This window comes from Camelus ferus, chromosome 1, assembly GCF_009834535.1.
Source record: "Camelus ferus isolate YT-003-E chromosome 1, BCGSAC_Cfer_1.0, whole genome shotgun sequence".
Classification (NCBI taxonomy): Eukaryota; Metazoa; Chordata; class Mammalia; order Artiodactyla; family Camelidae; genus Camelus; species Camelus ferus.
Genome location: NC_045696.1, coordinates 95479187 through 95506840, shown reverse-complemented (window position 1 = coordinate 95506840; position 27654 = coordinate 95479187). Strand labels below are relative to the sequence as shown.

Genomic DNA, 27654 nt, shown 5'->3' with positions numbered 1-27654 from the left:
GTCTTGAACCCCTCAAAGTCATCCATGAGAATTGGAACCAACTCCTTCCAAACTCCTGTTCATGTTGATATTTTGACCTCGTCCGTGAACCATGAATGTTCTTCATGGCATTTAGAATGGTGAATCCTTTCCAGAAAGTTTTCAATTGACTTTGCCCAGATCCATCAGAGGAATCACTATCTATGGACATAGCCTTAAAAATGTATTTATTAAATAATAAGACTTGAAAGTTGGAATTACTCCTTTATCTATGGGCCACAGAATGAGTATTGTTTTAGCAGGTATGAAAACATTAATCTCATTGTACATTTCCATCAGAGCTCTTGGGTGACCAGGTGAATTGTCCAATGAGCAGTCATATTTTGAAAGGAATCTTTTTCTGAACAGTAGGTCTCAACAGTGGGCATGAAATATTCAGTAAGCCATGTTGTAAACAGATGTGTGGTCATCTGGGCTTTTGGTTCCAGATAGCATAATTCTGAAGGACCCTAGGATTTTCAGAATGGTAAATGAACTTTGGCTTCAACTTAAAGCCATCAGCTACATTAGCCTCTAAGTAAGGCATATTTAGCCTTGCATATCAATTTTATGGTCTTTTAACATTTTAAAAACTGCTAGAGGGGGTTTGCTTTTAAGCTTCAGAAAATTCTAGAGGCTTATTGTTTCTTCATGATTCACCTGAGGATAGCTAAGAGTTGAGTTGTTCGTGGTTACCTGAAAAGTCAGGAATGTAGCTCAATTTTTAATCTATCATTCACTGTCTTCTTTCTAAATTCCACAGCATTTATTAATTAGCTATAGAAAATAATCAAACAAAACAGATTTTATCTTTAACATGCTTATTAGTTTAATCAAATTTGTGCTGAAATGGAAAAATTAATAAAAATTGTATTATTTCATCTTTGCTCTTCTTTGAATATTTCTATTCAATTGTTAGTGTAATTTCTGATCAATAAGAATATTTGTCTTATTTTTGCTCCTATGGACCATTAATGAAAATGGTGATGCAGAGTAGGATGGTTACCTACTGCAATAGCAATATTTAATCTAATATAATACTGTTTTTATATTCTTCAAGGATTCTCACAGATATACACCTAGATGGATAAGAAACTGATTGTTAAAAGAGAGAATACAAGAAATCATAAAACACAAAATGAAGAGATATGACTGAGGGAGATGTGAAAAAAAATACAGAGAATATTCCGTTTTGTTTTCAACCACTCAGGAAGGCTGTATAGAGCAGATGACATTTCCTAAGAAGAAAAATAGATATTTTGATCATTTGACAAAACGACAGCATTTTAAAAGCAATTTTGATTCATTTGTAGACTTATCCTAATTTTAGATTCTCTTTGTATTTTTTAATTTGCTAGTAGAGTATAATTAGAAACAAATGTAAATCTGCTTTAAGAATCTTGACATGTAGCACTTCATTTTAACAATACTTTTCTTACAGTGTCATTTCCTTTTATAGTCATTAGACATTTAATTTTTTTAACTTTCACAGAAAAGAATAAAAAGCAGTATTATAATAACTGACAACTCAAAGACAACAAAAGGACCCCAAGTTGCAGACAGCTAAATAAACATAAAAAGAAAGTTACATACTGGTCCTAAGAAGAATTATATTATAGCTGTAAAAATACAAATGGCTCAATCTGCATTATCTTTTGTTGATCCAACAGCTTGTTGCTATAAAAATACTGACAATTATAAATATAGTCCTTTCTCTTCTGCCAATGAAGCTATCATATCTTCTTATGAAAGTCACAAGTGAGAGATGAATTTGACATCCTGGGTAGGAAATTGAATAGAAGCAAGAAATCAAGTAGAAATTCAAATCACTCCTCTGACTCTCATAGGCACATGTGAAAGTGACTTCCATAATGGCAAGATTTTCTGAGAACATTAAATTAGACTTTTAAGGACATGTTTATTCCAAATCAATATGATTCAAGAGATTAAAAAAATTCATGCCTTTTGAGAATAATGCATAGTGTCATTCTGAATACGCAAGCCATACTTATGAAATGTCTTAAAAAACAAAGAATAGAACAGAGGAAAATATTAAATTTGCTTTTATTATGAAATCTTCCCAGAGTTTAACTAAATTTAAAATTGAAATAACTTCATTATTTTTATATTCATTGCCAAATGTTTATTGAATCCCTACCAAGTATAGAACAGAGAATTAAGTGTTATCAGCCCAAAGAGATATGGTAGTCTCTACCTGCTGGTGCACACTGTCTGGTTGGAAAGGAGAAAGTTAAGTTTTAATTGACAGATGTTCCTATTACCTATATTACTCTCTTGCCCTCTTTGGAGCCATGCAATTCTAATAATTCTTTGGGCTTTCATTTAATATAAATTTTCATTTCTTCTTCTTAGGACAAGGCAAGACAATGAAAACTGCAGAAAAATCTCCCTTAAATTTCAGTGCATCAAACCCCACTGTGTCTTCAGCAAGGACTTCAGGGATCAGTAACTCCCTACTGAAATCAGAAACTAATGATCAATGTGTTTTGATTTAAGTTTGTGCTATAGTATTAGAAGCCCCCAATTTAGAATTATTAGACAAATCCTAACTTATTTTTTAAAGCTACATTATTTGCATAATGTGAATCACACTGTGTGGTCACCTAGCAACTGTTTATTTGATATGAAATTTTAACCTAAAACAGACATTTTTCCCCATGACTAAATTCTATTTCAAGCCTATCACATCTAATTAATTTTCACATGCATGCCCTGACAGAAACATAATAACTTAAACCAGAATAGGCAGGAGGCAGGTCTGCTTATAGCACAAGCTGTAGTCAGGACTGTAGCATCAGGTGCTGGGTCGTACTCACTGGCTCCGGACAATGTTAAGGACGTTATTTCATCAACCATGTTCAGAATGAGAAGAAAATCCATGAGAAAAGTTACTGACATAATAACAGAAAAACTAGATGTGTTCTTTGTCCTTTTCTTTTCTGGGCATCCTTGTTATATAGCACTCTTCACATTTTTTTGTAATGGTTTCTGTGCTTTTTTCCTATCCAACTTAAGTGTAAGTTTTTTAAGTGAGTAAAGGCTGTATTACTAATCAAGGTGTAGGCAAAGTGCTTAGATCACAGTAGATCTCAAAAATGCTTAAATGGATGAATGAGATGAGAACCTAAGATGGTATGATAGCTATCAGAGAAATGAGCAAGTAGTTAATAATGTCATAGAATCTTGAGGCTCATGGTTTTATACAGCCTGACACAATTAAGGAACAAGAAGTGTAAAAGCTTGGTATTCATCTAGAGCTGGAAAATTACTAGCCATGATCTTGTGATTTTTTTAGAATAGATATTTTATGAATGCTAATAGAAAGAATGAACAATTCCCAAGCAACCCTGGCACTCACAATTCGGAGTTATTTGAAGTTTTGCTCCATCACAAATTTGAATCTCATGTATTCTGAGTGAGCCGGTGAGTCACTTAGCTGGTGATGGAGCCTAACTGTGAACATCCCAGCTGACAGTTTGTCTTTGCTGTGAGCTCTGAAAGTTTGGCCTTCCCGGCTCTCAGGCTGTAATATTCTGTATGTCCCTTGACATAATGAAAGAGAGAAAGCACAACTTTGTCAATCGTTTACCATCTACCTCTCAGAGCAACTTTGATTTTCTCTGCACATAATTATGTACACAGCAACCCTCACAAAGTGATTAAAAAACTTCCTTTCAGTGTGAACATTGCAATGCAGGAGAACTTTTCATGAAAGTTTAAAAGGTTGTGAGATAATAAGAGGAGAAGACATATTATTCTCTGGAAATGGCATTTAGACAAAAGCCAGGAACCTATGCAAACATTGTGGTCTGCATAAATATCAGGTTTCAAGAAAATTTTTAGATTTATCATTCATGAATTGCACAAGCTTAATGTTTGTGAAAGAATAAAGGAAAGAATACTTGGGAAGCAGAGGAAATGTATTTTATTGAACATCCACATCAAGGTCGCCTATGAGAAACTTGTCTTGCAAAGCAAGTGATAATTTAACAAAGTTCAGAGAATCTGACCCTTTTCCAAAGGTACAATAAGCAAGAGGTCTGTTTTGGTTGAGACAAAATCAGACAAAAGATAAACATTGAAGAAACTAACACCATGATTTCTAATTATAGAAAAGCAACAAAAGGTAGAAATTACAAGAGAAAGAAGAGACAAATTCAGAGGTAAAACCAGAAGCAGTGAAAGCTTAAATGCAAAACAGCATCATACTCATTAGAATTGTCTATTAGAATTGTCTTGTGCAAATTATATCAGAAAGCGTCATGGAATTGAAGGCACATATAGATCCAATCAAGTGACAAATTACATGAAGTTTCTTAAAAAATGTGAACACTATACTTGTGCTGATTATCAACAATATTTATAGCTCTCCTTCTGTACACCTGTCACAATTGTGCTTTATTATTTAAATTATTATTTGTATAATGACAATTTTCCCAATAGACAGAAAACTCCAACAGGTAAAGACTATGCCTGACTTGCTCACCATTGAATCCCCAGTGCCTACTACAGAGAATGACACAGAATAGGCACTTTAAAAAATACCTTACTGAGCTGGTAAATAAATAGTGATCTGCATTGATTCTGTAAGGAATTCAAGTGTCAAAAAGCCTCATCTTGGGTGTCATTAAACACTTTAAATTTGAAAAGTAAATGGAGTTGTGACTCCTAGCCTACTTCTAACTGAATAGATCCAGGAACTAGGAAGGGGGAGATGTACATCTGGCAGGAGTGCTCCCACTGGGCTGCTCAGACACTAGCTTGCTCTCTGCTACCTGGACATATTTAAATCCAAACCTAGCTGAAAAATTAAATTCAACTGCATGAATGACTTCTTTTTCTTTCAACTTGGGCATTTATCTTTGTGGTTCTCAAAGTGTGGTTCCTCACACAACAGCATCAGCATTACTGTTGATTACAGCATTACCTGTAAACTTGGTTAGAGATGCGTACGTTCTGGCCCCAGATCAGACTACTCAGTTGTAAACTGGGAATGAGGCCCAGCAATCTGTATTTAACAAGCTTCCGGGTGATGCTAAGGCAGGGTGAAGCTTGAGAAAATACTAAGTGAAGTGAGAATTACTATAAACAAAGTATTTTCTGAGTTATCATCCCACATCTCTGGTTATTAGGGGTCCACAATGAGCAATGTTGTAACTCTGGCTATGGAAGCCCCTTCAGCATCTGGACTCCAAGCCTTTCAAGGGCAACAAATGAGTAACAACTGCAGTTGTGCTTCTTTGATTTTGGAGGAAGTAGGACAGAACTTTAAGGTATTATTGATTGAACATACAATTGGCCTAATAATCTATGCCATCTTCAGATACTTTTAAGAATAAAGGAAATGAGGGGAGGGTAAAAAAAAAGAATAAAGGAAATGTACTAGTAGGAAAAAGGAAATAGGACTTTACCAGTTCAACCTCTAACTCCATGTGAGTACTTTGTTCTCTAGGTTCCCCCTTTTAAACAACATATCACACGTATTTAAAGTATGCAATTTAATTAGTTTTCACATATGCGTACACAGTGTGAAACATCACCACAATCAAGATAGTGAATATATCACTAACCCCCAAAGGGTTCTTGTCATCATTCCCATCCAGCTTCCCTGTCCTTCTCCCATCTCCAGGCAACACTGATGTTTTCTGTCTCTATCAATTAGTTTTCATGTTTAGAATATTATATAACTGGAATCACACAGTATTTATTCTTTCTTGTCTTAATTCTACCACTCAGCATAATGATTTTAAGAGTCATCTATTTCATTGTGTGTATCAATTGTTCATTCTTTTTCATTGCTGAGAAGTATTCCAATATACTTTGCTAATCCTTTCACTTGTCAATAGACATTTCAGTTATTTATAGTGTCGGATATTACAAATAAAGCTGTTATGGGAATTTATATATAATTCTTTGTATGAATATATGGTTTTCATTTTTCATGAAAAACTATCAAACTCTCAAAGTAGTTATATCATTTTTCATCCCTACAAGCAGTTTACGTAATTTCCAGTTTTTCCAGTTTATTTCCAGCATTTAGTATGGTCAATCTTTTTAATTTCACCCATTATAACGTTATCTCATTGTGGTTTTAATTTCATTTCTTTATTGGTTAATCACAAACTTCTTTTCAAGAACTTAATTGCCATAGCTGTATCTTTTTTGGTCAAGTGCCTATTCAAATCTTTTGCCTGTATTTTATTTTTATTGTTTTACCTTTTACTATTGAATTTTCAGAGTTCTTAGTAAATCCAGGATATAAGTTCTTTACCACATAAGTAATATGCTAATATTTTCTCCATTCATTGCTCATTTTTACATTCTCTAAACTATGTCCTTTGAAGAACAGATTTTAATTTTGAAGAAATTCAACTTATTTATGAAACATAGTTTTGGATATCTAGTCAGTATTACTTAACCTGAGGTCACAAATGCTTTCTACTACATTTATTTCCAGAAGTTTTATAATTTTGGGCTTTACCCTTTGGTCTATAATCCATTGTGTGCTAATTTTTATATAGTGCAAGGTATAGATTAAAGTACTTTTTGCATATGGATATCCAATTATTTTGCAACATTTGTTGAAGAAAACTATCCTTTCTGCATTGAATTGCCTCTCAACCATTGTCAAAACAAGTAGTCTTTATATATATGAATCTAACTCTACATTATCTATTCTATTTCATTCATCTATTTGTCTATATTGATGCCAATAATGCCCATTTTTTTGCTACTAGCTTTATAATAAGTATTAGCCCAGGTAGTGTTAATTATCCAAACTTGTTCTTCTTTATCAAGTCATTTTTGTTCTTCTAGCTTCTTTGCATTTCATGATGAATTTCACAATGAACTTGTCAGTTTTGTACCAAAAAACATTTCTTTGGATGTTGATTAAGAGTGCATTGATGCATATCTCAATTAAGGGAGAATTGACATCTTAACATAATCAAGGCTTCAAAATCAAGGCTTCAAATCCATGAATATAGTTTTATCCATTTATTTAGGCATTCTTTAATTTCTCTCAGCAATGTTTTGTAGTTTTCTTTGTAGAGGTTTGGAACATCCTTTTCTGGGTTTGTAGCTAAGTATTATATATTTTTATGTTATTATAAATGCATTATTTAAAATTTTATTTTCTGAATCTTTATTGCTATGGTAAAGAAATAAATGTTGTATATTGATCCTGCAACCTTGATAAACTTATTTAACAATTCGAGTACATTTTTGTAGATTCTGTCAGCTAAGGATTGTTATATTCTCTTGAATTGACCCCTTAGCTATTATGAAATGAATATTTTAATGCTTAGTAATTGTATTACTCAGAACCCTACTTTATCTGATACTCATATGGATATTCTAGCATCCTCTAGTGCTAGCATCATACATATGCTATGGTATTTTACATATTTGTTGTTTTCTTTTTTGATTATATCTTATAGATAGTAAATAGGAGTATCTTGACCCTTTTTTCCAATTGAACATTTTCCATTTACTTGAAATATTTAGACCACTTACATTTAATGTGATTTTTGATATGGTTGGGTTTAAATTTACTATCTTGCTATTTGTTTTCTGTTTCCCCATCTGTTGTTTATTTCCTTTTGCCTCTTTTTCTGCTATCTTTTGAATTAATTGCCACTTTATGATTGCGTTTTACCTCCTTTCTTTGTTTATTAGCTATAACTGTTTGTTATTTAAGTGATTTCTTGAAGGTTTAGAGTGAACATCTTTACTTATCACCATCTAATAGCAAGTGATATTATACCTATTCCATTCACTTGTAAATTAAGAACCTTACAATACTTTCAGTTGTCTCCCTCCTCACCTTTGTGCTATTATTGTCATGCATTGTTTTTATAAGTTGTAAAGCCCACAATACATTGCTATTATTTTTACCTAAATAGTCAATTCTATTTTTAGAGTTTTAAATAATAAGAAACAAAAATCATATATGCTTACCCATGAAGTTACCATTTCCAGCGCTTTTCATTTATTGTGTTAATTCATATTTCCATCTAGTATCATTTTCTTTATGCTTGAAGGACTATTTTTAACATTTCTTGTGGTGCAGGTCCTCTTGTGATGATTTCTCTCATCTTATATATGTTAAACAAAGTATCTGTTTTACCTTTCTTTTTGAAAGATATTTTCTGGGTATCAAATTACAGTTTGAAAGAATTCTGTTCTTTCACTATTTAAAGACATTGCTCCACTGGCTTCTCATTTGCATTGTTTTTATTGTTATTTTAAAGACATCAGCTGTCACTCTTATCTTTGTTCCTCTGTATGTGTTTTGCTCTGGCTGATTTTAAGGTTGTTATTTTCTTTATTGTTGGTTTTGAATAATTTAATTATGATGTACTTGTTATAGTTTTCTTCATGTTTCTTGTGTTTGGGGGTTCATTGAACTTGTATCTGAAAGTTCTGAAAAAGTTTAGTCACTTTTTTCTTCAAACAATTGAATCTTCTTCAGAGATTCCAATTATATTTTAGTAGACCCTCATATATTATCCCAAAGATCACTGACCCTTTGTAATTTTTTATTATTATTATTATTATTATCTTTTCCCTTGGTGTTTCATTTTGGGTAGTTTCTATTGCTATGCCTTTAAGTTCTTCTTTCTGATACTCGGTACGGTAGACTCTAGCTACCTCAGCCTACCCACACTGTCAGCTCCATCTCCTCACATAGAGCATCAGCTCAACTCCTGTTGGACCTCTCTCCTTGGCTTGGAAAGTCTGAAGGAAGAAGGTGGCAGCATTCATTGGCTTACCTTTTTTGCTTCCTTTTTCTCAGGCATCCCTATCTTTCATTGTCTGATGTCTAGTGTCTTGAAAACTATTGTCTTTTTATATATATTTTGCACTTTTTTGGAAAGTTGTTTCACATGGGAAGGTAAATCCAGTCCCTATTATTTCATCTTAACTGAAAATGGAAATATCTCTTCATATTTCAAAGTCACATTTGGAATAAATGATCTGTAAAGATCAACTTAGCTGTGAAAATCAGCAATTCTTCACACAACAGAAAATCCATAGTTGTATCGGTTCACCAGATCCAGTTATGTCCTGCCCAACAGGCTCCTCTGACATCTGCTCTCCAGACTTCCACTAACTGACTTTGCTCTTGGCCTGACAAAGCGGCCCTAGCTTTGATTCACACTATTTTGGGGATTATAAAGTCCAACTACTGCTTTGATCACTACAGCTCTAGAAGCCCCCAGCTGGCAAGTAGAGACCACTGTCTTTAACCTCTGGGGGTTGTGGAGGCTGTGACTTCTCCATTAGCCGTGTAGAAGAGCTAGGCAGTGAAACCCAGCAGTGTGGGAGAATTGATGGCCCCCTGGAGTGGACTTGACAAATGAGAGACAGTGGAACCACGAGGTGAATTACTCACTCTTCTACCACACCCCATCCAAACCCAAGAGATAGCTCCCAGAGGCAGTGATTTCATGAAGCTTGTCCAGAGATCTCCCATATTACTATACAACTGATTGCATTTTCTTGTAAAATCACAGACAGCTGGACTCATTTCTGCTCCCCTCTCCTGCCTCATTTTCCTGTTTCCTTCACTCTTATTTTGCACATAGTCACCCCACCCTGGCCAAAGATCATTAGTGTGTACATTTTGGTTCAGACTCTGTTTCCTAGGGTACTCAATCTACAAGAGTGAGAGAGTAAAAGGATATACAAAAGACAATAATCATTCCAGTGTGTAGTATCTACTTGTTCCATTTTTATACAAAAACTTTTCATCTGCTCTGGATATTTTAAATGAAAAACCAGAAATATTTTAATTTAACATACTGAAAACTTAATCCAATTTTACAGAGCTAGGAGAAATGTTTCAGGAATTATTGGTCTTGCTGAAGAAAAAATTACAAAACATGAATCCTCGGCTAAACCAGCTGCCAAACCAGGGCAGGAGAGAATTCCATATGCAGGTGCAAATGTCACCATGAAAGCTGGAATTTCAGGGCTCTTATCTAAGATATGATTTGGAAGGTTTCTGGGAGAATGATGATCTAAATAGTTGAAGCAACGTGTAGTTTGCTTGCATTTGTAAATACCAGCATGACTTTAAATGGAAGAAGCTAAAAATGTTTTTGCCTCAGTGTTCTGTCCTGTGTCACAGCTTTGTGATTTGTTTAAACAGATTTCTTCAGCACAGTGGAGTGATATTAAGCATGTAACACTTAACCCGAGTTACAGACTGTGCATTAGTAGAAGAGATTGTTTAATAAATATGAATTAGAAAATGAGTAAATAAACTGTAACAGTTTACATACACAGCACATTTCAAAGGAGAAACCCATGATAATATGAGATTTATTCATGAAATACTGGATTAGCACAGTGGGAGTCCCAACCAAATTACAGTGTTTTAAAACCTTCCTTTTATAAATTAATCTTGTTTATTCATAGGAACAAATAAAGTGAAATACTGGGAGCTAGAAGAAAGTTCTTCCTATCTTTAATGCACTCTTTTGAGGAATCCTAAGACACATTATTATAGGTTGAATTATGTTCCCCATCAAGGTATGCTGAAATTCCACCCCAGTACCTGTGCATGTGACTTTATTTGGAAATAGGGTCTTTGCAGATCTAATGAAGTTAAAATGAGTTTATACCAGACTAGAGTGGGCCCTAATCCAGTGACTTATGTCCCTATAAAATGAGGGAAAGTTGGATACTGTATCCCTGTAAGATGAGAAAAATGTGGATACTGACACAAAGAGAGAACACAATGTGAAGACAGAGAGAATGCCATATGGTGACAAAGGCATAGTTTGGAGTGACACATCTATAAGCCAAGGGGTGCCAAGGATTGTCAGCAATCACTAGCAGCAGGGAAGAGGCAAAAAAAAAAATATCTTCCCTTTGAACCTTCAGAGAGAGCAAGGCCCTGCTGACACCTCGACTTCAGACTTCAAGCCTACAGAATTCTGAGAGAATAAATTTCCATTGTATAAGCTACCTAATTTTGGCAATTTATTATAAAAGTCATAGAAAATTGATACACTTAGCTATAATTTTTAGAAGACTCTTTTTAGTCTTATATAGTAGGTTTTACAAAAATTCAATGAAGTTAATAAAGATTTGATTTCTGATCTTATTATAAATTATATGAAGTGAAGGAAACTTTGAGGCTTACATTTGAACTCTATATAGATAATTTTATTGAAAAACAATTTTTTTCTTTCCAACTATGAAATTTCCTATAGTTCCTACTGAGTCCAATTTAACAGGCTGTGTGCAACTACTTGTATGTGAATAGCACTGTTTCTTTTGTTTTAAGCCATCTGGTTTACAGTAATTTGTTATGGTAGCCTTAGGAATCTAATACAATACTAAACACATCAGGATTTTATGTAGAGTAGAAAAAATATTCTCGTAAATTCTCAAAGCCAATGGGCTATAATTTTTAAGATTCTGTGGGATTAGGGCCCCACTTACATGACCTCATTTAATGCTAATTAACTCCATAGAGCCCCTACCTCCACATACAGCCATTTGAGTATTAGGACTTCAACATATAAATGGGGTGGGGGCACAATTCAGTTCATAACACTGTGATTCCTTTTATCTATTTGTTTATATATTTTTTATTTCTATCTTTTCATAATATGAACCCTCCTTCCTGTAACCTTTTCCTTTTGGGAACTAGCTCTCCCTGTAATACTTTGTTCACATGATTCACATAGGGGTGGCATCAGGAATGGCACATGCCATAATCCTAACCATTCAGTAAACTCTATCTTTCTACCCAGACGTGAGCATGAAATCCCGTGAAAGACTTGTTGGGACTCTAAAAAGAGATAGTGGCCACTACAGATTATGTTACCCTGGGATTGCCAGAGTTAATTTATACAATGTGGAGTAAGCCTGCCAGAAAATAAAACCGTGTAGAGGAAAGTAAGGCCAGATAGAGAGAGCCCTGCTCATATTCAGTCAGTGCAGTCAGTTAGAAGCTGGAACCATACATAGAGTTTTGAGTTACCTGAGGCGATAAATTTCCTATTTTTGTTTAAGCTCGATTAAACTGGCATTGACAGTCAGAGACCTGACTATAATTCTGGAGTTGAAGAAAACTTGCAAATATATATCAACATCCTGTTTTCATAGCAATGGTGTTAAATCATGCAATAAGTAATTTTTGAGGTAGTCCCCAGTGATCCTTATCTTCGATACAATCTCCTCCCCTTTAGTATGAACTGGACTTACTGATTCATTTTTAATGAATAGAATATAGAAGAAGACCTGGGATCTCATGTCTCACATTAAGTTATAGAAAGGTTGCCTCTTGTGTCTTTGGTGCTTTTTCTTACTGTCTCTTGGATCATTTACCCTGGCTGGAACCAGCTACATGACATGAGGACCACCTGGTGAGGGACCACATGAGTGAGACTGGAAGCAAATCTTCTTCCTACTCCCCAAACCAGTTGAGCCTTCAGATAAAACCACAGCCTCAGCCTGAAAGCTTGACAGCAATCTCATCAGAGACCTTGAGGCAGAGGCAGCCGGCTGGGCTGTGCTTAGATTTCTGATGCACAGAAACTATGAGATTATAAATGTTTGTTGTTTTAAGCTGTTTCAAGTAATTTGTTATACAAAAGTAGATAACTGATATGAAACATTTGAAAAATAATACATCGTTAAAGCTGTTGGAAATAAATATTATATAGTATATTGAATATTATATAATACATGCTATAATAAATTATCAACAGAGATAAAGCTATTGACCATCTATGAACTGTTTTCTAGATGAGACACTGTTTTTCATTAACACTGAGGGTCTTACCCTTATAATCTCAGCAACAGGAAGGAAACATCTCTTTATAGTGTAAAGAGAACAATTTGTGCTTCAGAAACTGGAGTTTGAATGTTAAGTCAGCCCAACTAACTGAGTGGCCCTGGACAAGTCATTTACAATCTATGTGCCTCAGGTTCCTCTTCTCTATAATGGAGATAAGAAAATCTACTTAGTAAAGAATTTTCTGGGGGTTAGAAGTAATACATGTAGAGCACTGAAACCATGAGTGAGCACACAGGACCTTAGCTCAGTAACAGAAGCTTAGTATTTCTTTGTCTAGCAGCACTCATCTTCAAGATGAAAGACCAAATTAAAATAGAAACGCATGCCTCTGGCACTGGCATGGTGCTTAGATGTGAACCCAAGGTGTGACTACTTGCTTGTTAGCATTAGGTTCTAACTGACTGGCTGGCCCTAGACCCTGGACCTTATCAGGGACCATGCAGAGCAAGTACAGGAGGGAGTGATTTAGGTTCTCTTATACAGGGTTCCTTGTAGTCCTTCTTTGAAACTCACTGGGAAGTTATATTGTGCTAAGTAAGACATGCATTTATTCAATGTGTGAGCTGAGTTAGTTTTTCCCCATAATGGGCTTTTCTATTGTCAGTGTTAACCAAGTGTCCCTAGATCCCTTTAGTACACCCCTTTCTGTAAAGGTGTTAAGGCATTTCACAGACTTGTTTATCTCTTTATGCACTAGTTGAGTCCAGTATTTTCTATTAGTCTAAATTACACCAATATTTATCATATCCCAGAGGCCATTTAGGCAGGCTTACATGTCATTGGCTTGCAATGGGAAAATCAGTACATATAGAGGTTAAAGCCATTTATAGTTCAGAAAGTCAATTCTGTTATTGATTTGGAAAAAATCCCTAGAGAATTCTGTCTTCTCTATAGTTTAGGAATTTGTGAAATAAAAATTATACATTACATCAACAAAATCATTGACTGTAGTAAACATGAGGTTATTTCTTGGTATATTCAAGTCAGGTCAGATCCTTATTAGAAAACAGTACACAGTTTGGCAATCCATAAATAAAGAGAATCCTTCAAATAGTATTGAATAATAAAAGAAAAATTAGTAATTGAGTGTTAATATGAAGCATAGCCACAGAATTGCCATGAAAGTGGTATTTGAATACATTTATTAGATGTGGGGTATAATAGAAGATTTTATTGTTTATAAACTCAGTATATGATGTTTATTTTAACAGACCAATGGATAGGAGCATTAAAATTATAATTATATATTTTTCTGATTCCAACAATATGTGCTCATTATAGAAAAAAGGAAAATATTGCAAAGAATTTCTTAAATCACTCATAATTCTAACACCAAGAGATAATTTATTATAATTTAACATCTATCTCTATAATCTTTCAAAATGAACACTGTATATATTCATTGAAATCTGTAAATCACATATTTGGGATTATACCAAAGACAGTTTTGTGTGAATCTACTTTTTAATTTAACTATAATATAATGTTAAACCTGGTTTAATGTTTAATATGTCATTAAACCAGGGTATTGTGTACACAAGTATAGGCTGGGCACTGCACAGTTCTAAAAGACAACATTCACATAGGCTATGACATACTTCCTGATGCTGTGAAATGTGAGCCTATAGTAAACGTTCTTAGAAAACATTCAAAATGGCACACAATTGCTCACTCTTTATTAACTACTACTCTACCGTTGAATGTTTAACTATTTCCATTTTTATTGCTATAAGTAATGCTATCTGAAATTATCTGTGCAAAAATATTTGTGTTCACTGTTCATTCATTAAGGAATATCCTTAAAAGTAGAATATAAAAAATAGAAAAGCCAAAGGAAAGATTTTAAAGATTCTCTATGCATATTGAAATGTATATCAAGTGCTTGGACCAATTTCTTTGGACACTTTTCTTTCGCTTAACCCTGCATGTCCATCACAGTTTCCTCGGTTTTAAGTAAAAGAAATTTGTTTCAGTTAGAAGAAAAATGTATATCTATATGTGTGTGTTTGAAACATGCAAGAAAATGCCACAGAACCCTAGGCATGCAAGTCTCATGAAGAAATGGACCCAGGAACTTAAAAATCAATAGGAAATTAAGCAGTACTAAAATCTTATCTGCCTCTGTATTTGCATATTATTCTCCTCTCTTTCTCCCTTTCTCTTTTGGAATTTTCCATGGTCAAAAATACCCTCCACATCACAGTTCATTTTATATTTCCACTCAACTGGCCAGTCCAGATCAAAGTAGCATCTTTGCTCCATGTTATGTGTTCCAAGGAGGTAAACCTGACTGGCTTTTCTCAGGCTAATTGTTTCTTCTCATTCAATTGATAACAACAAACATTGAAGAGCCATGTAGCACAAAGATGACTATTACAGCCCATAACAGGAAGGAATTTCTAAAAGAAAGGCAAGCAGTCTGATATGGACAGATACAATAAAGTACGGCTACAATCATCTGATTGATAGAACTGTGGGTTCTAAACTAATAGAACACTGAAAATAGTCCAGTGGCTTCAAATGATCTTCAGTTCATTTCTTCCTTGGGGTTCCATGGAAGAACCACAGATACAGATACAGTGAGAGACTAAGTGGAGACTGGATAAATTGACTCTAGGTCTGGGACCCTTGTTTCAACTAGTTGTCCACTTATATATGTTTTAAATATTGGTCTTTCTTGCAAGCTTTCAGTGAAAGCATGTAGGAGAAAGGAAAGTGGGGGGAGGGGAGGGAATGGAAGGGGAGGGAATTCTGTGGCTAAATCATTTGAAATCACTTATGTAGTTCATACTCTGTCTCATAGTCTCATGTTTGTTTTTCCCTCAGAAAATAGTGGAGTAACTGCTGGTTGCCTGGATGGATGAAAGGAGAGGTAGAAAGACAGTGGTATTTTCCACTCTGTGCTGTATTTAGTATTCTCTTATAATATTTAAAATAAAATACAAATTTCTTTGAATCCATCCTTCCCCAAGAAAAGTCTGTATTTTCCTTTATCTTAATGTTGACTATTTCATGTAAACTGGTACCTGAGCTTATCATATCAAAGGCCATTTATCCATTGCTTGCAAGCTCTGAGTTACTTAAGAAAATATCTTCCATTAACTTGACAATACAAAACATCAAATAAATTATTTCTCACTAATCTGAGAGGCTAAATATTAGTTTATTTCTTCATTTGGGGATATTTAATATGTTTAATATAGGGAGAAATATGTTTAATATAGGTTTAAATAACCATTAAGTTGGCACTACAATTTCATTTTTAAAAATAGAGGAAAAGACTTTGATTAGAAATTTATCTTGAAAAATGAAGCCAAAATTATAAAAATGTGATAAAATATAATTTAATATTTAACTAAATTTAGATTACAATTGCAAACATGGTTCAATTCTTAGAAAAGACAAAGAACATTGTTTTCTTCTTGGTATCATTTACTGACAAATTTGTACTATTGCATGATACTGTGTTCTGCACAAAACATTTTATTTGTTCAGCATAATAATGAGGATTATTTTTGCATATGCTTAATCAATTAATCAATTTTTGCAAAGATCTCTCTTAAGGTATTGGTTTTTAAATTATTCTCCCTGAAACTCCTATCCTGTCCTCATCTGAGTTAACTTTTTCTTCCTGTCCCATTCTTAACTGCTCATTTGCCAATGTCTTCAAATGAGATTTAAGTATTTCTCTGCTAACTTTTTCATGGTTTCCGTGGAACCCTGTATCTTTTGAAAAGCTTGAAGTTTCATTTGGCAATAAATTTGCAATATATTGGCCTTGAAAACATCGAAGAATAGAGGCAGGCCCAACCACAAAGAGTAGGAAAGTTGCAGGAGACAGCTAAGTAGATTCTACTGTTAAAACAAGATGGCGGTTAAAGAATGTTTGAGGGGAAACTAAATTTTCATGTGATTTGTTCATTCATGAATGTTTTTGATTCCCTATGTAATCTTATAATGCAAGTCCATGGATTATACACAAATGCACAGATGAAAAGGGATCCTGTATATAAGGAAAAATGAGGTACCATCCAATTCCACTGCCCACCCAAGATCCCTTAGGGAATCAAGAGGTAAAAACAACTGGCTCCACATTTCTCAGTTTAACCTAGCTTTACAAATCTTGACAGATTTGTGTAGATTATGCAGCCAAAATTCTTCTGAAATAATTTATAAAAGTGATAGTGCAGGCAGTTGAATATATCTGTATTGTCCTCTAGGATACTATTTGGGCTGGTTCCAGGTGAAGCTGTGATGTAAAATGAGAAGAGTGTATTGGAGTGTACTGTCCTCCAATGCCCATTAGGTAATTTTCTTAGGTGATTCAGTGTTTGTTCTCTTTCTTTTCTACCCTTCCTATCCTGCTTTTCTGGTTATCAATGATTGCATAACAAACCACACCACAACTTAGTGGACTAAAACAATAACGTATTGTAATCTCTTACGATTCTGTGGGTTTATTGGGTCTAACTGGTTGATTCTCATTTGCAGTCTTATATGTGGTTATGGGCAGATGTCAGCTGAGGCTGTAGCCATCTACGTCTGTACTACCCGGTTACCCAAAATGACTCATTGACGCAGTTGGTAACAGGTTGTCAGCTGGGAGCCCAGATGGAACTGTTGAGCAGAGCACATATTCTTGCCCTCTCTGTGTTGCTTGGGCTTATAGCCATGCTACCTTATAGGAAACTGAAAATAATATAGGTTAACCTGTTAATAACTTTTGGAGTATTGCCTAACATTGGTAAAATACTTGTCTTCCAGTAATTTTCTTATGGTAAATGATTTAATTCAAAATAATTATTTAAAGAGAGAAATTAGGGGAAATTTCAAAATGTCCCACAAATGGCAAATGGCTTCTTAAAGGTCATATAGTAAATTCATTGATACACATATAGTAACTCATTTAATCTTCACAGCAATCCTATGAATTAGACATTATTTGTATATCCATTTTACAGGTAAAGAAATAATACTTAGAGGCAGTAAAGGTCTTGACAAATGTTTCATGACTATTAAGAATTTCTTGGATTTCTTCCCAGATGTGTATGATATTCAGTAGTTGCTCTCGACCACAAAGACTGCTGCCTCCCAGGCTTACAAAATCTGTCTCCATTCCTAAGAATATAGAAACATTCTGAACTTCTTTTTCTTTTAGTGTTTCACAAGCCATTAAACATTCATCATTTTGTGATATTATCAAATAAGATACAAAACATAATTGGCCTTAACTCATCCTGCCACTCATCATTGACACAGTGGGCTTTATAACAGTGGGATGGGGAAAATAGTGTAATAGATTAATTAACTTTATTATTTTGTCAACACACATATATGTATGGACAAACACACCACACACACACACACACACACACACACACACACACACACAAACACTTTCAAGAAAACAATAAGCAGAATCTTTAAATTTGCAGTCTGTCAAATTATCCTGCTTCATTCAGAGCAGAAGTATCTCTATTTTGCTCAAATTGCACACCTAGTATACTTTGGACAAGGGCTCAAAATTAGACTCAAGTGGAACTAAAAGTAGTCTCACTTATGATGTTTCCCTATTAAGATGTACGAGGGAAGAAATAAAAGAAATACAGCAAAAGATTTCAAACATGTCCAGAATCTTTGTCTGAACTTACAGGAAATTCTCAGTTCTATTGATATCGCATATATTTATTACTGTCTGGAAGCATCTCCTGAGGTTTACTCTCTTCTCATTCTCAGTCCATATGGTTTAGGTGCAGGTGACCCATCCTTCAGTTCTAGCAGTGAAACATAACCTGGAACTTTCCAAAAGAATGACTGTTTTCATGGCTCCAATAATTGATTCAGAGATAGTCATGTGACAAAACCCCAACAATCAGTCCTCACAAGGACTTTGCAAGAACCCCTAGGTTAAAAGCACTCCTTCTTTGCTCTGAGAAAGCTAGTTATGGGAATGAGGTAAGCTCATGCCTACTCTGGGCTATCCTCCCATCCCGGCATGTATGCCTTTTGCAATGCACTTTGCTGCTTCTTCTACCAAGAGATAAAATCTTTAAAAAAATATGTAGAAAGAGTCTGCCAGTTAATAAATTCATTAAGAGTAAAGCAAAAAGAGATACAAAGAAAGAGGGAGACAAAGAAATTGAGAGAACTAATAGCTTCATTTAAGGTCCTTGATCAAGCCAGGCATGAAGTCCATCCTTGGATTTTGTAGATACATGAGTAGATAAAATCTATTTTCACTTAAACTATTTGAAATGAAGTTTCTATCATATGTGCCCCAATATATCTTGGCTTACTCTCCTCATCATGTGTTCTTACCAACTCAACTTAAAATTGCATAATTCTTAAAAACCTGGAAATAACAAAATATTTGAGATAAGCTTCAAGCAGTAATTACTGTCTATATATGCATTAACTATTAAGTGCAATATTCAATATTAATATATAACACATGAGTAACATTAAAACTTATATATTTGTAGATATAAATTAAAAGATATGATTCTCTATTACTTTTTCCTGATATTAACAGATGTATTAATATGTAATTCATGGATAACTTTTAAAATTTGTTTAATATATATTTATATATATATGTATGATTCTCTATTATTTTTCCTGATATTAGCAGATTAATAAACTTTATAGCTAATATCTGTACATTCCAATCTCATAGTATTTGTAATTACTGTATGCTCAACTTCTTGACCCATCCTCAAGTCTTGAAATACACATAAATTATGGAAATTCATACTTTGCCTACTACTTCACATATATTACTTACAGCTTTTTACAGTTTTTTGGTTCTTCAATGCCTTTACACATTTTCAGTCATTCAACAAACATGCATTGAGTATACTTTTAAATGTTTATTGAGTATGTATCAGACACAATTCAAGGTACTAGAAACATCTTAGTGGGTAAGGTGTATGAAGTCCATTTCTCACAAAGCTTAAGTTTTATTGGGGGTGAGAAACAATACGGAAATAAATAATTAAATAACATAACTTATAAATCTTGATAGCTGTTAGGAAGAAAAAGGGAATGAAGTGACAGAAAGAGAGGTGGCACTTGGGTAGCCAAGGAGGACCTCTCCGAAGTGGTGACAATTTGGCAACATAGCCCTGAGTGAATGAATGATGGGAAGGAGCCAGCTGTGAAAATATCTGGTTAAAAGTGTTTCAGGAAAAGGGAACAGCAAATTGTCATTCAAATTAAAATAGAAAAAATATGTACATATATTCTGCACATAGAAATACACAGATTTTTCATCACTTTTATCTTTCTTGAAATTATTTTTTTTAAACCTATATATATAATGTGGAGTATGATGTGATTAGATAGCACTCCAAGATATTTCCACTAGGTTAATGTTTAATAACATTGTATAGGAAGTATTGTGGCAGTGTGATTTGTTTTAACAAGATCCCAAGCAGAGAGTAAATCTTCCTGTTCAAAGAATTTGCCTAAGTATCCCCACCTTTCATGATCATCACAGAAGCCCCATCCATTCAAAATAATTCTGATGCCTCGGGGGAAATAGGCATCAAAGGGATTGCAGGAAGATTTATGCAGATTAAAGTGACTTTCCTTTTCCCTTTATTCCTTTCCCTTCCTGAACAGTTCTGTAGGAAACCCATTAGATAGCACCGAGCAAGGTAGGCATAGGGGTGAGGGTGTCAGAGCTCAAGAAAATTAAGGAGGAGGGGAGACGGTGAGTAGAGCCTGACTGAGATGAGGAGGTGTGTTAGTCTACTTCAGCTACTATAACAAAATACTCTAGACTGGGTAGCTTAAAGAACAGACATTTATTTTTCACAGTTGGAGACTCTGAGAAGTCCAGGATCAAGGTGTCAGACCACTGGTTCCTGGTGAAGACACTCTTTCTGGCTTGCAAATGGCTGCCTTCTCACTGTGTCCTCATACGGCAGAGACAGAATGATCCCTCTCTCGTTCTTCCTCTTCTTATAAAGTCACTAATCTGATCCTGAGGGTCCCACTTCATGACCTCCTCTAACCATAATTACCTCCCATAGGTCCCATCTAAATACCATCTCACTGGGGGCGACAGCTCCAACATGTGAATTCTGAGGGGATACAATTCAGTTCGTAGCAAGAGGGTATCCACAAAAAGGTGAGCTTCAGGGACAAGGCAGCCCACCTTAGGGTAACAAAGCCCCGAAAGAGTAAGCAGTGTTTCCTCATGGCGGGTGAGGGGAGAGTATCCCGTTATGTGGTGTTAGCATCCAAGCAGGGTCAGGAGCGTGTTCCCATGGGAATGGAGGACAGCCTACTGCTGGTTGTCCAAGCTCAGGGAGGATGGGGAGGGTTTATCCTGAGAAGACGGCACTCACAGAGGGTCAGAAGCCAAACTGTGTGGGGAGAGCGTCTGTCCAGGGATGGTGGTGGCAGGCTGATGAGAGATGTTGAAATCTGAATGGAGAGAGCAGCATATCTGCACGGAAAGAGGGCCAGTGACAGCGACGGCTTTGCACAGCACGTTAGAGCCCGATGTCAGTGACGAGGGTATGTGGGTTGGATGTAGCAGTGTGGCACTCAGAGACTGGATACGTAAAAATAATTGAACAAATAAAATATATTGAGGATAATGAGAGCCTAGTTTCTCAATGTCATACACAAAAGTTGCAAATAGGAAAAGAGAGAAAGCTAGAGTAAACTCTCCGTGGACTTTCACTGAAGTGGAGATACTGATGTGAACTAGTAATAGTCCAGATAGATAGATAAACTACTTATGGGCGTAAATGTAAATCTATATATCAATATATATATCCCTACCTATTACAAATATGTGTTTTTATCTGTTAGGATATAGTCCCTGCCTCTCTCCACTGAGAAGCTTCCAATCAGCAATCTCCAATCTCCAACTTCAAATCAGCAATCAAGTAATGAGCATACTTGGCCCTCTGATCTTGGTTTCTAAATACCATTGTCCACTTACGGGAAGCAGAATTCCTTGGACAAATGATTCCATCTATGACTGGGCAGAGAAATTACAAGATGAGCCTGGGAAATCTTGCTGCATCAGAAAGAAGGAAATTATCAGAAAATGGAGAAATATCAAAAGGACAAAAAAGGTAGCTTCAAAGGGGACCCAATAAGCAAGTTTGGGACAATTTTAACATTACAATCTCATGAGAATATTGAACCTACTAAATAAAACAAGAATCTATCAATCCATACTGGTATGAATAGATGAATAAATTGAAATTTTGTTGAGAAATGGAATCTTTACCTAGCCTCAAAGCACCTCCCCCACAAAATATGTGTTAACTATAAAGGAGGGGAAAGTAACTTCATATTAAGAAGCCTGGCGGATGACACCTAAATCAAGTAATCAAAGTTAACATCACCAGCAATGGAGCAAATCAAACCCATGTGTCACCTAACAGGATGAAAGGAGAAGAATGCAGGGTCACTTTTGTGATGTGCCTGCCCAAGTTGCATAACTGAATTTAATCATGAGGAAACCTGAGACAAACCCACCAGGGGGACATTCTACCAAATAACAAGCCTATAATCTTCGAAATGTCATGGTTCCGAAAATCAAGGAAAGACCAAAGAACTGTTGCAGACTGAAGGAATTTAAAGGATCATGACAACTAAATATCATGCAGGATTCTGGACTGGACTCTTTTCTTAAAAAGGACCTTATTGAGACTACTGGCAAAACTCGAATGGAATCTGAGGACTAGATGGTAATAATGTATCAATATCATTTCCTGGATGGCTGTCTTACTGTTGTGTAGGAGAATGTCTGTTCTATACTAACATATTCCAGGGTGATGGGGCATTGTGTTGGTCTCTCACTCTCAGATGGTTCAGGAAAATGTTATTTGGATGATTCCTGCAATTTTAATAAGTTTGAGATTATTTCCAAATAAAAACATTTTTTAAAAAATCAAGTGACAACTGTAAAATCATTCAGCAACACCCAATGATAGCAAAATAAGAGTAAGGATTATGAATAGTAATTAGAGTTGTGCAGCATGAAGCAGCTATCTCAGCACAAACCACAGAGGTAAAATACGAGGGAGCCAAAATAGCAGGGCCCACTCTGGTAGGATCACTATTATCTGTACCAGTTTATGTTGTCACCGGCAGCCCTTCATCCACAGTGTGGAGGAACTGGAAATTAATATCAGATCCTACCATATAGATGTTGGACTTTATTGTAAATTTTATGTTGTTCTCCCTGAAATATATGGTACAGGGTAATCCTAAACCACATTTTTGTCTTTAAAAACCCTTAGCCCTCCATGAAACCACTAGGTATAAATATCAGATTACATGGAAATACATATTTTAATATAAATTCCTGAACCAGTGGGTCATACATAGGCTCCAAGTAGGCAAAATTAAGAAAGCGTTTCCCCATAGAGAATTCTGTCCTAACACATAACTAGTTCTAAGTTTGCTGTCTGTGGTATTATATTGAAAAATATTTGGCTAAATTGAATGTGCTATACATATTTACGTAATAAAATTCCCAAATAAGATCTACAAAACTTAATTATAAATGAAGACCTAATATAAACATTCACTACATTTTAGTTCAGGAATAATGCTTTGATGTATACTTAAGGATAAGAAAAAAGTAATTAATAATAAATCACTCCACCCTCAAGAGTCGTAAATCTATTTGCACTTTAAAATCTCCATTCTTCTAAATTGCATCTTAATGTTCCTTTGCGAAGTGACAACGTTTACACAGCATCAAAATATTAAGTCTCCTTGACTCAACTTTGCTCCCCTGGAAAATGGGAGTTAACGATTTTAGTTGGAGGACAGACTAATTGAGGGATTAATTCTTGTTTGTCCAGTCCTTTGACGACTAAGCATTACTCAGTTTCAAAATTATTATGATTTATTCATCCCTCTTGAAAGCAAGCCTGTCATAAATATAAACTCCCCTTAATCAATCATTCATTTACAAGTGGGACCAGATTAATTCTATTAACAAAAATTGAAATAAAATGTAAGATTTCAATAACCCCCCAAAAGATAGCATCAGTTAGAATAAGTGATTGTGACAAACGTATATAATGCTATGGTCCTTAGTAAATTGTCTTATCTAGAGATATTACAAGCATTACAGAATATACCAAAATCTATCAGATTTGTTGCATTATTTCAAACTTACATAATATTGTGTTTTCTTAACTATTCCATAAATATAGATTGATGCTTAATCTGAGCACAACTTCTTGGAGCTTCCAAAGCTTTTATCAATTAACAGAACCTTTATTTTATATTACATTTTTGCTTTAGTTTAATTTTTTAAATTTATTTGGAGACACTGGGGGAAATTATATCTATACATGGTGGAACTTCCAAAAATAATCGCTAAGTATTGCTCCTAGGTAGTATTTTCCCTGGTCTGCCTTGACGATGGATAAAATTCCACACTGGATCGTGAACCACCATGTGCTCTTGAAATAGTGCTAACTACATTTGTCAAAGAAGCAGGCCAACACTATTTAAAGAAGCCATGTGATACCTCTTATTTTATTTTAGATGTTCACAGGACTATGTAAACTATATGACATTTTAAGACCAAACTGAATTCTTGGCTCCTTTCAGTGGAATTTCATATGATATTTGACTATATCTGCTGACTCACACACCAGTCGTACAAAATGTTTATTCAGTGTCTTTCATAATCTCATCTCACTGATAGATGTTGGGCAGGAGAGAAAAGAATTTTAAGCACACCATCATGTTCCAAAAAGGATTCAAAATACTTTACACAGATGAGTAAAAAAGAAGCAAGTTAGTGTGAAATTTAAAAAAATAAAAAAGAAATATCAACAAGAGTGGAAAAATAAGATTTTATATATTCAAATGCAAAAATACAAACTTCCTCCCCAGCCTCATCCCATGAACTCTTTCCCTTATTTACTCACTCCAGTCACACCAGCCTCATTTCAGACTTGTCAACTTACCGGCTCTTGGAACTTGCTCTTCCCTCTGTTATGCTCCTCCTGCTTGGCGTGCTGACCCCCTCTACTACGACAGCACTCTACATTTATTCTGTTTACTATCCTCCATTCCTGTCTTCAAAGCACAATACACTTTGGGAAGTTATCATTTGTTTGATAGTTTGTGTGTTTACTGTCTGGTGAACCCATTAGAACGTTAGCTCCATAAACACAGGAGCTCCCCTCCTTCTGTTACTGTACGCTCAGCACTTAGCACAATGGCTAGCACATCATAGATGCTTAATAAATATTTGTTGAATGAATGTGCTAAATATAGAACCCTGTTCTCAGACCACATCCCTTCTCAACAGCCCTTAAAATAAACACAAACAAGTTCAAATCTCTTTAAAATTGCTACCAACAATGCCTTCAGTAAGGCTCCATTTCATCCTCTGTATTTACCTTTTGACCTACCTTTCTTTGCCATCATTTTTCATGTTTGATCAACACTATCTTTCCCCAGGAATTTCCCACACACTCTCTATTTTCCCACAACACATTGTTTCCTTTCTCCATCTCTACCCATTAATGTCACAGCCATTCTTCCAGGCAGGGTGACAACAGGACTTTTATAAGCCTAAGCCACTTTGTCTCTTGGGGCCCCTTCCTCCATAAAAATATTAAAAATTATTGTGTTGGTATAAAGACAAATATAATCCTAATTCAGTTCATTGTTCTATATCTGTTACTATTACATTCAATTTTTCTAATTTTAAAAGAAATTAAAATTAAAGCATTTTATTTGTGGGCCCCTCAAAGTATCCTGGGTCCTAGGCACTATGTGTTATTGTGCCTTTTGAGTTAGTTGACTCTTCTTCCAAGCACAATTTAAATGTCAAATCATACAGGAAATCTTCTCCGAGGACACCCACTAACACACACACACACACGTACACACACACACGTACACACACGTACACACACACACACTCACACACACACGTACACACACACGTACGCACACGTACACACACGTACTTACACACGTACACACACACGTACACACACACACGTACACACACACGTACACAGTACGCATTACTCTTTTCTCACTTTCATCTTCATAGCACTCTCTGTGGGTCTACGAAACTTAGTAACAGACTGAAAGCAAAATTGTGACTAACTCATCTTTATGCTCTTCAAAGTTTCCATCACAGAGCTTGACAACTTCTAAGCAAAAATAAGTGTATTTTGATTTGTTATTTAGTTTGTGTACTAAAAATATGGGTTCTAACAGTTAAGGAAGTTTTCCATAAAGAAGATGACTTTAGATAGCTCTAGATACATTGATAAGTGTCAGATCCTAGGCCATAGACTATTAAATGTGTTTGATAGAAAGATTTTTTATGGATCACATCTGCTGGAGTAGTAAGTGATGAATTTGGGTAGATGAATTGGACCAAACTGCAAAGAACCTTGAATTTCAGGAAAAGAATTAGGATCTTGATGCTGCCGGTTATGGGAATACCCTGCAGGTCCTTACTCAGGAAAGCAACATGATGATAGCGATATTTTTGGAAGATTTGTCTGTGAGTTAGGCGTTAAAGGAATCAAGACAAGGAAAGTCTAGAGGTAAAGAAACCAGAGATTATAGAAATGGGCCAGTATGATTGGACTTTAAGCCAAATTCTAGTTTTATTCTCTTTTTGCCTGGTTTTACTCTTGACTTTATTTCACAGTAAATACAGGCATTCTATTCAGGACATGCATTGTGTAAGCTACTTCTAAATTAAAAAAAAAAAAAAAGCGTGATCCCAAATATGACCCGGTGTATGTTTCATCAGAAACGTTAAATATTTTTCCTCACATGAAGTAATAAAGTCTTTTTAAATTTGCAGTCCAATCAGTCAATAAAGAAGCAAATTTTCAATAAACAATAGGGACCTTTTTTTGGTTTAAGCCATAGCTGATTCAAATAGAAAAGCATAATAAAAATAACTATTTTCAACAAAAAAGGGTTTTCAGTTACCTTATATAATTTAATTATATCAAAAATCTCCTGGTATTACATTAACCCTATTTTATAGAAAAGGGAACTGGTAAGTCATGACACCAAGAAGGGAATCTGGGCATCTGAGCCAGAGCCCATCTGCCTTGCATCAATCTCCTCAAGGAAGACAAAGCATATACAAGACAGTTGTATCAGAGAGTAAGAGCTTATGCCACAAAGTCCAGATGCCTGTCCAAGAAGCAGGGCCTCAGTGCAAAACTGACACATAGGTAAGCTTTGAAATTGTAGCTTGTTCAGAGAACATTCCAAGTAGAGTAATCAGCACGAATGAAAATGCAGAGGTAAGAATCATCTTGGCACACGGCTGAAAAAGTGTATAAATGGTAGTATCAGAGGGAAGCTGCATGTTGAGAAGTAGTGAGAATCGAACTGGATCAATAAGATACAATAAGATAGAAAAATGGAGCATCAAGAAGGCCTTCAAGATGTCTAGTAAGAAAACCGAGTGTATGGTCAAGCCATCAACCAGGAAGAGGAATATGGAAAGAAGAACGAAAGGAAAGGAGGGTTGATGAGATAAAGGATGACGACTTCGATGTTGAATGTGCAGTTACTCTTCACATGGAGCTGCCTAGTAGACAACTGGGGGTGGCAAAACCCAGCTGAATTATAAACAGAGAGACAAGGATCCCTAGAGTAATCTATTCCAAAAGAGAATGCACATATCTTTCAAGGAAGCCTGGTAGAATATAGTTCATCTTCAAAAAAAAGGTTCATTTAAAGAAAGAAATGAGTTTTATAGAGAGCATGTATGGCCAAGTATGTAAGATCAAGAAAAGACCAGA

At 35.2% G+C, this 27654-nt stretch overlaps 1 long non-coding RNA gene across 1 annotated transcript in view; it reads left to right on the top strand.

Moving 5' to 3' along the window:
* Nucleotides 1–21972, top strand: part of LOC116665710 — a 166380-nt gene extending 144408 nt beyond the window's left edge. The window contains exon 5 of the long non-coding RNA XR_004322359.1: nt 21686–21972. This is a non-coding gene — a long non-coding RNA (uncharacterized LOC116665710). The remainder of the gene's footprint in view (nt 1–21685) is intronic.
* Nucleotides 21973–27654: the final 5682 nt, after the last annotated feature.